Source organism: Aedes albopictus, unplaced genomic scaffold, assembly GCF_035046485.1.
Source record: "Aedes albopictus strain Foshan unplaced genomic scaffold, AalbF5 HiC_scaffold_24, whole genome shotgun sequence".
In the NCBI taxonomy this organism is placed as follows: domain Eukaryota; kingdom Metazoa; phylum Arthropoda; class Insecta; order Diptera; family Culicidae; genus Aedes; species Aedes albopictus.
This window is the reverse complement of record NW_026917024.1, coordinates 40,269-52,809: the sequence shown is the minus strand read 5'-3', so window position 1 is coordinate 52,809 and position 12,541 is coordinate 40,269.

Genomic DNA, 12,541 nt, shown 5'->3' with positions numbered 1-12,541 from the left:
TTAAATATTCGAATAAAAATTCTAGAACATAAAATTCGAACGCTCCCCTTATTTTGATGCCCTTGATAGTTGACTTGGGGTCTAAACTAAAGATTAAGGTCGGGGACATAAACTTTCTCTCGGGCAGTTTTTGCCAAATGACCTTTTTCTGGTTGGTGACTCTTATACTAGAAAAAAATAAATATTCGAATAAAAATTCTAGAACATAAAATTCAAACGCTCCCCTTATTTTGATGCCCTTGATAGTTGACTTGGGGTCTAAACTAAAGATTAAGGTCGGGGACATAAACTTTCTCTCGGGCAGTTTTTGCCAAATGACCTTTTTCTGGTTGGTGACTCTTATACTAGAAAAAAATAAATATTCGAATAAAAATTCTAGAACATAAAATTCGAACGCTCCCCTTATTTTGATGCCCTTGATAGTTGACTTGGGGTCTAAACTAAAGATTAAGGCCGGGGACATAAACTTTCTCTCGGGCAGTTTTTGCCAAATGACCTGTTTCTGGTTGGTGACTCTTATACTAGAAAAAATTAAATATTCGAATAAAAATTCTAGAACATAAATTTCGAACGCTCCCCTTATTTTGATGCCCTTGATAGTTGACTTGGGGTCTAAACTAAAGATTAAGGCCGGGGACATAAACTTTCTCTCGGGCAGTTTTTGCCAAATGACCTGTTTCTGGTTGGTGACTCTTATACTAGAAAAAATTAAATATTCGAATAAAAATTCTAGAACATAAATTTCGAACGCTCCCCTTATTTTGATGCCCTTGATAGTTGACTTGGGGTCTAAACTAAAGATTAAGGCCGGGGACATAAAATTCGAACGCTCCCCTCATTTTGATGCCCTTGATAGTTGACTTGGGGTCTAAACTAAAGATTAAGGCCGGGGACATAAACTTTCTCTCGGGCAGTTTTTGCCAAACCACCTTTTTCTGGTTGGTGACTCTTATATTAGAAAAAATCAATTATTCGAACAAAAATTCTATAACATAAAATTCGAACGCTCCCCTCATTTTGATGCCCTTGATAGTTGACTTGGGGTCCAAACTAAAGATTAAGGCCGGGGACATAAACTTTCTCTCGGGCAGTTTTTGCCAAATGACCTGTTTCTGGTTGGTGACTCTTATACTGGAAAAAATTAAATATTCGAATAAAAATTCTAGAACATAAATTTCGAACGCTCCCCTTATTTTGATGCCCTTGATAGTTGACTTGGGGTCTAAACTAAAGATTAAGGCCGGGGACATAAACTTTCTCTCGGGCAGTTTTTGCCAAACCACCTTTTTCTGGTTGGTGACTCTTATACTAGAAAACATTAAATATTCGAATAAAAATTCTAGAACATAAAATTCGAACGCTCCCCTTATTTTGAAGCCCTTGATAGTTGACTTGTGGTCTAAACTAAAGATTAAGGTCGGGGACATAAACTTTCTCTCGGGCAGTTTTTGCCAAACCACCTTTTTCTGGTTGGTGACTCTTATACTAGAAAACATTAAATATTCGAATAAAAATTCTAGAACATAAAATTCGAACGCTCCCCTTATTTTGAAGCCCTTGATAGTTGACTTGTGGTCTAAACTAAAGATTAAGGTCGGGGACATAAACTTTCTCTCGGGCAGTTTTTGCCAAATGACCTTTTTCTGGTTGGTGACTCTTATACTAGAAAAAATCAATTATTCGAATAAAAATTCTAGAACATAAAATTCGAACGCTCCCCTTATTTTGATGCCCTTGATAGTTGACTTGGGGTCTAAACTAAAGATTAAGGTCGGGGACATAAACTTTCTCTCGGGCAGTTTTTGCCAAACAACCTATTTCTGGTTGGTGACTCTTATACTAGAAAACATTAAATATTCGAATAAAAATTCTAGAACATAAAATTCGAACGCTCCCCTCATTTTGATGCCCTTGATAGTTGACTTGGGGTCTAAACTAAAGATTAAGGTCGGGGACATAAACTTTCTCTCGGGCAGTTTTTGCCAAATGACCTTTTTCTGGTTGGTGACTCTTATACTAGAAAAAATCAATTATTCGAATAAAAATTCTAGAACATAAAATTCGAACGCTCCCCTTATTTTGATGCCCTTGATAGTTGACTTGGGGTCTAAACTAAAGATTAAGGCCGGGGACATAAACTTTCTCTCGGGCAGTTTTTGCCAAACAACCTTTTTCTGGTTGGTGACTCTTATACTAGAAAACATTAAATAATATTAGAATAAAAATTCTAGAACATAAAATTCGAACGCTCCCCTTATTTTGATGCCCTTGATAGTTGACTTGGGGTCTAAACTAAAGATTAAGGCCGGGGACATAAACTTTCTCTCGGGCAGTTTTTGCCAAACAACCTATTTCTGGTTGGTGACTCTTATACTAGAAAACATTAAATATTCGAATAAAAATTCTAGAACATAAAATTCGAACGCTCCCCTCATTTTGATGCCCTTGATAGTTGACTTGGGGTCTAAACTAAAGATTAAGGTCGGGGACATAAACTTTCTCTCGGGCAGTTTTTGCCAAATGACCTTTTTCTGGTTGGTGACTCTTATACTAGAAAAAATCAATTATTCGAATAAAAATTCTAGAACATAAAATTCGAACGCTCCCCTTATTTTGATGCCCTTGATAGTTGACTTGGGGTCTAAACTAAAGATTAAGGCCGGGGACATAAACTTTCTCTCGGGCAGTTTTTGCCAAACCACCTTTTTCTGGTTGGTGACTCTTATACTAGAAAACATTAAATATTAGAATAAAAATTCTAGAACATAAAATTCGAACGCTCCCCTTATTTTGATGCCCTTGATAGTTGACTTGGGGTCTAAACTAAAGATTAAGGCCGGGGACATAAACTTTCTCTCGGGCAGTTTTTGCCAAACCACCTTTTTCTGGTTGGTGACACTTATACTAGAAAACATTAAATATTCGAATAAAAATTCTAGAACATAAAATTCGAACGCTCCCCTTATTTTGATGCCCTTGATAGTTGATTTGGGGTCTAAACTAAAGATTAAGGTCGGGGACATAAACTTTCTCTCGGGCAGTTTTTGCCAAACAACCTATTTCTGGTTGGTGACTCTTATACTAGAAAACATTAAATATTCGAATAAAAATTCTAGAACATAAAATTCGAACGCTCCCCTCATTTTGATGCCCTTGATAGTTGACTTGGGGTCTAAACTAAAGATTAAGGTCGGGGACATAAACTTTCTCTCGGGCAGTTTTTGCCAAATGACCTTTTTCTGGTTGGTGACTCTTATACTAGAAAAAATCAATTATTCGAATAAAAATTCTAGAACATAAAATTCGAACGCTCCCCTTATTTTGATGCCCTTGATAGTTGACTTGGGGTCTAAACTAAAGACTAAGGTCGGGGACATAAACTTTCTCTCGGGCAGTTTTTGCCAAACAACCTATTTCTGGTTGGTGACTCTTATACTAGAAAACATTAAATATTCGAATAAAAATTCTAGAACATAAAATTCGAACGCTCCCCTTATTTTGATGCCCTTGATAGTTGACTTGAGGTCTAAACTAAAGATTAAGGTCGGGGACATAAACTTTCTCTCGGGCAGTTTTTGCCAAATGACCTTTTTCTGGTTGGTGACTCTTATACTAGAAAAAAATAAATATTCGAATAAAAATTCTAGAACATAAAATTCAAACGCTCCCCTTATTTTGATGCCCTTGATAGTTGACTTGGGGTCTAAACTAAAGATTAAGGCCGGGGACAAAAACTTTCTCTCGGGCAGTTTTTGCCAAACCACCTTTTTCTGGTTGGTGACTCTTATATTAGAAAAAATCAATTCGAACAAAAATTCTATAACATAAAATTCGAACGCTCCCCTCATTTTGATGCCCTTGATAGTTGACTTGGGGTCCAAACTAAAGATTAAGGCCGGGGACATAAACTTTCTCTCGGGCAGTTTTTGCCAAATGACCTGTTTCTGGTTGGTGACTCTTATACTAGAAAAAATTAAATATTCGAATAAAAATTCTAGAACATAAATTTCGAACGCTCCCCTTATTTTGATGCCCTTGATAGTTGACTTGGGGTCTAAACTAAAGATAAAGGCCGGGGACATAAACTTTCTCTCGGGCAGTTTTTGCCAAATGACCTGTTTCTGGTTGGTGACTCTTATACTAGAAAAAATTAAATATTCGAATAAAAATTCTAGAACATAAATTTCGAACGATCCCCTTATTTTGATGCCCTTGATAGTTGACTTGGGGTCTAAACTAAAGATTAAGGCCGGGGACATAAACTTTCTCTCGGGCAGTTTTTGCCAAACCACCTTTTTCTGGTTGGTGACTCTTATACTAGAAAACATTAAATATACGAATAAAAATTCTAGAACATAAAATTCGAACGCTCCCCTTATTTTGATGCCCTTGATAGTTGACTTGGGGTCTAAACTAAAGATTAAGGCCGGGGACATAAACTTTCTCTCGGGCAGTTTTTGCCAAACCACCTTTTTCTGGTTGGTGACTCTTATACTAGAAAAAATTAAATATTCGAATAAAAATTCTAGAACATAAAATTAAAACGCTCCCCTTATTTTGATGCCCTTGATAGTTGACTTGGGGTCTAAACTAAAGATTAAGGCCGGGGACATAAACTTTCTCTCGGGCAGTTTTTGCCAAACCACCTTTTTCTGGTTGGTGACTCTTATATTAGAAAAAATCAATTATCCGAACAAAAATTCTATAACATAAAATTCGAACGCTCCCCCCATTTTGATGCCCTTGATAGTTGACTTGGGGTTCAAACTAAAGATTAAGGCCGGGGACATAAACTTTCTCTCGGGCAGTTTTTGCCAAATGACCTTTTTCTGGTTGGTGACTCTTATACTAGAAAAAATCAATTATTCGAATAAAAATTCTAGAACATAAAGTTCGAACGCTCCCCTTATTTTGATGCCCTTGATAGTTGACTTGGGGTCTAAACTAAAGATTAAGGCCGGGGACATAAACTTTCTCTCGGGCAGTTTTTGCCAAACCACCTTTTTCTGGTTGGTGACTCTTATACTAGAAAAAAATAAATATTCGAATAAAAATTCTAGAACATAAAATTCGAACGCTCCCCTCATTTTGATGCCCTTGATAGTTGACTTGGGGTCTAAACTAAAGATTAAGGTCGGGGACATAAACTTTCTCTCGGGCAGTTTTTGCCAAATGACCTTTTTCTGGTTGGTGACTCTTATATTAGAAAAAATCAATTATTCGAACAAAAATTCTATAACATAAAATTCGAACGCTCCCCTCATTTTGATGCCCTTGATAGTTGACTTGGGGTCCAAACTAAAGATTAAGGTCGGGGACATAAACTTTCTCTCGGGCAGTTTTTGCCAAACAACCTATTTCTGGTTGGTGACTCTTATACTAGAAAACATTAAATATTCGAATAAAAATTCTAGAACATAAAATTCGAACGCTCCCCTTATTTTGATGCCCTTGATAGTTGACTTGGGGTCCAAACTAAAGATTAAGGTCGGGGACATAAACTTTCTCTCGGGCAGTTTTTGCCAAACAACCTATTTCTGGTTGGTGACTCTTATACTAGAAAACATTAAATATTCGAATAAAAATTCTAGAACATAAAATTCGAACGCTCCCCTCATTTTGATGCCCTTGATAGTTGACTTGGGGTCTAAACTAAAGATTAAGGTCGGTGACATAAACTTTCTCTCGGGCAGTTTTTGCCAAACAACCTATTTCTGGTTGGTGACTCTTATACTAGAAAACATTAAATATTCGAATAAAAATTCTAGAACATAAAATTCGAACGCTCCCCTCATTTTGATGCCCTTGATAGTTGACTTGGGGTCTAAACTAACGATTAAGGTCGGGGACATAAACTTTCTCTCGGGCAGTTTTTGCCAAATGACCTTTTTCTGGTTGGTGACTCTTATACTAGAAAAAATCAATTATTCGAATAAAAATTCTAGAACATAAAATTCGAACGCTCCCCTTATTTTGATGCCCTTGATAGTTGACTTGGGGTCTAAACTAAAGATTAAGGTCGGGGACATAAACTTTCTCTCGGGCAGTTTTTGCCAAACAACCTATTTCTGGTTGGTGACTCTTATACTAGAAAACATTAAATATTCGAATAAAAATTCTAGAACATAAAATTCGAACGCTCCCCTTATTTTGATGCCCTTGATAGTTGACTTGGGGTCTAAACTAAAGATTAAGGTCGGGGACATAAACTTTCTCTCGGGCAGTTTTTGCCAAATGACCTTTTTCTGGTTGGTGACTCTTATACTAGAAAAAAATAAATATTCGAATAAAAATTCTAGAACATAAAATTCAAACGCTCCCCTTATTTTGATGCCCTTGATAGTTGACTTGGGGTCTAAACTAAAGATTAAGGTCGGGGACATAAACTTTCTCTCGGGCAGTTTTTGCCAAATGACCTTTTTCTGGTTGGTGACTCTTATACTAGAAAAAATCAATTATTCGAATAAAAATTCTAGAACATAAAATTCGAACGCTCCCCTTATTTTGATGCCCTTGATAGTTGACTTGGGGTCTAAACTAAAGATTAAGGCCGGGGACATAAACTTTCTCTCGGGCAGTTTTTGCCAAATGACCTGTTTCTGGTTGGTGACTCTTATACTAGAAAAAATTAAATATTCGAATAAAAATTCTAGAACATAAATTTCGAACGCTCCCCTTATTTTGATGCCCTTGATAGTTGACTTGGGGTCTAAACTAAAGATTAAGGCCGGGGACATAAACTTTCTCTCGGGCAGTTTTTGCCAAATGACCTGTTTCTGGTTGGTGACTCTTATACTAGAAAAAATTAAATATTCGAATAAAAATTCTAGAACATAAATTTCGAACGCTCCCCTTATTTTGATGCCCTTGATAGTTGACTTGGGGTCTAAACTAAAGATTAAGGCCGGGGACATAAAATTCGAACGCTCCCCTCATTTTGATGCCCTTGATAGTTGACTTGGGGTCTAAACTAAAGATTAAGGCCGGGGACATAAACTTTCTCTCGGGCAGTTTTTGCCAAACCACCTTTTTCTGGTTGGTGACTCTTATATTAGAAAAAATCAATTATTCGAACAAAAATTCTATAACATAAAATTCGAACGCTCCCCTCATTTTGATGCCCTTGATAGTTGACTTGGGGTCCAAACTAAAGATTAAGGCCGGGGACATAAACTTTCTCTCGGGCAGTTTTTGCCAAATGACCTGTTTCTGGTTGGTGACTCTTATACTGGAAAAAATTAAATATTCGAATAAAAATTCTAGAACATAAATTTCGAACGCTCCCCTTATTTTGATGCCCTTGATAGTTGACTTGGGGTCTAAACTAAAGATTAAGGCCGGGGACATAAACTTTCTCTCGGGCAGTTTTTGCCAAACCACCTTTTTCTGGTTGGTGACTCTTATACTAGAAAACATTAAATATTCGAATAAAAATTCTAGAACATAAAATTCGAACGCTCCCCTTATTTTGAAGCCCTTGATAGTTGACTTGTGGTCTAAACTAAAGATTAAGGTCGGGGACATAAACTTTCTCTCGGGCAGTTTTTGCCAAACCACCTTTTTCTGGTTGGTGACTCTTATACTAGAAAACATTAAATATTCGAATAAAAATTCTAGAACATAAAATTCGAACGCTCCCCTTATTTTGAAGCCCTTGATAGTTGACTTGTGGTCTAAACTAAAGATTAAGGTCGGGGACATAAACTTTCTCTCGGGCAGTTTTTGCCAAATGACCTTTTTCTGGTTGGTGACTCTTATACTAGAAAAAATCAATTATTCGAATAAAAATTCTAGAACATAAAATTCGAACGCTCCCCTTATTTTGATGCCCTTGATAGTTGACTTGGGGTCTAAACTAAAGATTAAGGTCGGGGACATAAACTTTCTCTCGGGCAGTTTTTGCCAAACAACCTATTTCTGGTTGGTGACTCTTATACTAGAAAACATTAAATATTCGAATAAAAATTCTAGAACATAAAATTCGAACGCTCCCCTCATTTTGATGCCCTTGATAGTTGACTTGGGGTCTAAACTAAAGATTAAGGTCGGGGACATAAACTTTCTCTCGGGCAGTTTTTGCCAAATGACCTTTTTCTGGTTGGTGACTCTTATACTAGAAAAAATCAATTATTCGAATAAAAATTCTAGAACATAAAATTCGAACGCTCCCCTTATTTTGATGCCCTTGATAGTTGACTTGGGGTCTAAACTAAAGATTAAGGCCGGGGACATAAACTTTCTCTCGGGCAGTTTTTGCCAAACCACCTTTTTCTGGTTGGTGACTCTTATACTAGAAAACATTAAATAATATTAGAATAAAAATTCTAGAACATAAAATTCGAACGCTCCCCTTATTTTGATGCCCTTGATAGTTGACTTGGGGTCTAAACTAAAGATTAAGGCCGGGGACATAAACTTTCTCTCGGGCAGTTTTTGCCAAACAACCTATTTCTGGTTGGTGACTCTTATACTAGAAAACATTAAATATTCGAATAAAAATTCTAGAACATAAAATTCGAACGCTCCCCTCATTTTGATGCCCTTGATAGTTGACTTGGGGTCTAAACTAAAGATTAAGGTCGGGGACATAAACTTTCTCTCGGGCAGTTTTTGCCAAATGACCTTTTTCTGGTTGGTGACTCTTATACTAGAAAAAATCAATTATTCGAATAAAAATTCTAGAACATAAAATTCGAACGCTCCCCTTATTTTGATGCCCTTGATAGTTGACTTGGGGTCTAAACTAAAGATTAAGGCCGGGGACATAAACTTTCTCTCGGGCAGTTTTTGCCAAACCACCTTTTTCTGGTTGGTGACTCTTATACTAGAAAACATTAAATATTAGAATAAAAATTCTAGAACATAAAATTCGAACGCTCCCCTTATTTTGATGCCCTTGATAGTTGACTTGGGGTCTAAACTAAAGATTAAGGCCGGGGACATAAACTTTCTCTCGGGCAGTTTTTGCCAAACCACCTTTTTCTGGTTGGTGACACTTATACTAGAAAACATTAAATATTCGAATAAAAATTCTAGAACATAAAATTCGAACGCTCCCCTTATTTTGATGCCCTTGATAGTTGATTTGGGGTCTAAACTAAAGATTAAGGTCGGGGACATAAACTTTCTCTCGGGCAGTTTTTGCCAAACAACCTATTTCTGGTTGGTGACTCTTATACTAGAAAACATTAAATATTCGAATAAAAATTCTAGAACATAAAATTCGAACGCTCTCCTTATTTTGAAGCCCTTGATAGTTGACTTGTGGTCTAAACTAAAGATTAAGGTCGGGGACATAAACTTTCTCTCGGGCAGTTTTTGCCAAATGACCTTTTTCTGGTTGGTGACTCTTATACTAGAAAAAATCAATTATTCGAATAAAAATTCTAGAACATAAAATTCGAACGCTCCCCTTATTTTGATGCCCTTGATAGTTGACTTGGGGTCTAAACTAAAGATTAAGGTCGGGGACATAAACTTTCTCTCGGGCAGTTTTTGCCAAACAACCTATTTCTGGTTGGTGACTCTTATACTAGAAAACATTAAATATTCGAATAAAAATTCTAGAACATAAAATTCGAACGCTCCCCTCATTTTGATGCCCTTGATAGTTGACTTGGGGTCTAAACTAAAGATTAAGGTCGGGGACATAAACTTTCTCTCGGGCAGTTTTTGCCAAACCACCTTTTTCTGGTTGGTGACTCTTATATTAGAAAAAATCAATTATTCGAACAAAAATTCTATAACATAAAATTCGAACGCTCCCCTCATTTTGATGCCCTTGATAGTTGACTTGGGGTCCAAACTAAAGAGTAAGGCCGGGGACATAAACTTTCTCTCGGGCAGTTTTTGCCAAACCACCTTTTTCTGGTTGGTGACTCTTATATTAGAAAAAATCAATTATTCGAACAAAAATTCTATAACATAAAATTCGAACGCTCCCCTCATTTTGATGCCCTTGATAGTTGACTTGGGGTCCAAACTAAAGATTAAGGCCGGGGACATAAACTTTCTCTCGGGCAGTTTTTGCCAAATGACCTGTTTCTGGTTGGTGACTCTTATACTGGAAAAAATTAAATATTCGAATAAAAATTCTAGAACATAAATTTCGAACGCTCCCCTTATTTTGATGCCCTTGATAGTTGACTTGGGGTCTAAACTAAAGATTAAGGCCGGGGACATAAACTTTCTCTCGGGCAGTTTTTGCCAAACCACCTTTTTCTGGTTGGTGACTCTTATACTAGAAAACATTAAATATTCGAATAAAAATTCTAGAACATAAAATTCGAACGCTCCCCTTATTTTGAAGCCCTTGATAGTTGACTTGTGGTCTAAACTAAAGATTAAGGTCGGGGACATAAACTTTCTCTCGGGCAGTTTTTGCCAAACCACCTTTTTCTGGTTGGTGACTCTTATACTAGAAAACATTAAATATTCGAATAAAAATTCTAGAACATAAAATTCGAACGCTCCCCTTATTTTGAAGCCCTTGATAGTTGACTTGTGGTCTAAACTAAAGATTAAGGTCGGGGACATAAACTTTCTCTCGGGCAGTTTTTGCCAAATGACCTTTTTCTGGTTGGTGACTCTTATACTAGAAAAAATCAATTATTCGAATAAAAATTCTAGAACATAAAATTCGAACGCTCCCCTTATTTTGATGCCCTTGATAGTTGACTTGGGGTCTAAACTAAAGATTAAGGTCGGGGACATAAACTTTCTCTCGGGCAGTTTTTGCCAAACAACCTATTTCTGGTTGGTGACTCTTATACTAGAAAACATTAAATATTCGAATAAAAATTCTAGAACATAAAATTCGAACGCTCCCCTCATTTTGATGCCCTTGATAGTTGACTTGGGGTCTAAACTAAAGATTAAGGTCGGGGACATAAACTTTCTCTCGGGCAGTTTTTGCCAAATGACCTTTTTCTGGTTGGTGACTCTTATACTAGAAAAAATCAATTATTCGAATAAAAATTCTAGAACATAAAATTCGAACGCTCCCCTTATTTTGATGCCCTTGATAGTTGACTTGGGGTCTAAACTAAAGATTAAGGCCGGGGACATAAACTTTCTCTCGGGCAGTTTTTGCCAAACCACCTTTTTCTGGTTGGTGACTCTTATACTAGAAAACATTAAATAATATTAGAATAAAAATTCTAGAACATAAAATTCGAACGCTCCCCTTATTTTGATGCCCTTGATAGTTGACTTGGGGTCTAAACTAAAGATTAAGGCCGGGGACATAAACTTTCTCTCGGGCAGTTTTTGCCAAACAACCTATTTCTGGTTGGTGACTCTTATACTAGAAAACATTAAATATTCGAATAAAAATTCTAGAACATAAAATTCGAACGCTCCCCTCATTTTGATGCCCTTGATAGTTGACTTGGGGTCTAAACTAAAGATTAAGGTCGGGGACATAAACTTTCTCTCGGGCAGTTTTTGCCAAATGACCTTTTTCTGGTTGGTGACTCTTATACTAGAAAAAATCAATTATTCGAATAAAAATTCTAGAACATAAAATTCGAACGCTCCCCTTATTTTGATGCCCTTGATAGTTGACTTGGGGTCTAAACTAAAGATTAAGGCCGGGGACATAAACTTTCTCTCGGGCAGTTTTTGCCAAACCACCTTTTTCTGGTTGGTGACTCTTATACTAGAAAACATTAAATATTAGAATAAAAATTCTAGAACATAAAATTCGAACGCTCCCCTTATTTTGATGCCCTTGATAGTTGACTTGGGGTCTAAACTAAAGATTAAGGCCGGGGACATAAACTTTCTCTCGGGCAGTTTTTGCCAAACCACCTTTTTCTGGTTGGTGACACTTATACTAGAAAACATTAAATATTCGAATAAAAATTCTAGAACATAAAATTCGAACGCTCCCCTTATTTTGATGCCCTTGATAGTTGATTTGGGGTCTAAACTAAAGATTAAGGTCGGGGACATAAACTTTCTCTCGGGCAGTTTTTGCCAAACAACCTATTTCTGGTTGGTGACTCTTATACTAGAAAACATTAAATATTCGAATAAAAATTCTAGAACATAAAATTCGAACGCTCTCCTTATTTTGAAGCCCTTGATAGTTGACTTGTGGTCTAAACTAAAGATTAAGGTCGGGGACATAAACTTTCTCTCGGGCAGTTTTTGCCAAATGACCTTTTTCTGGTTGGTGACTCTTATACTAGAAAAAATCAATTATTCGAATAAAAATTCTAGAACATAAAATTCGAACGCTCCCCTTATTTTGATGCCCTTGATAGTTGACTTGGGGTCTAAACTAAAGATTAAGGTCGGGGACATAAACTTTCTCTCGGGCAGTTTTTGCCAAACCACCTTTTTCTGGTTGGTGACTCTTATACTAGAAAACATTAAATATTAGAATAAAAATTCTAGAACATAAAATTCGAACGCTCCCCTTATTTTGATGCCCTTGATAGTTGACTTGGGGTCTAAACTAAAGATTAAGGCCGGGGACATAAACTTTCTCTCGGGCAGTTTTTGCCAAACCACCTTTTTCTGGTTGGTGACACTT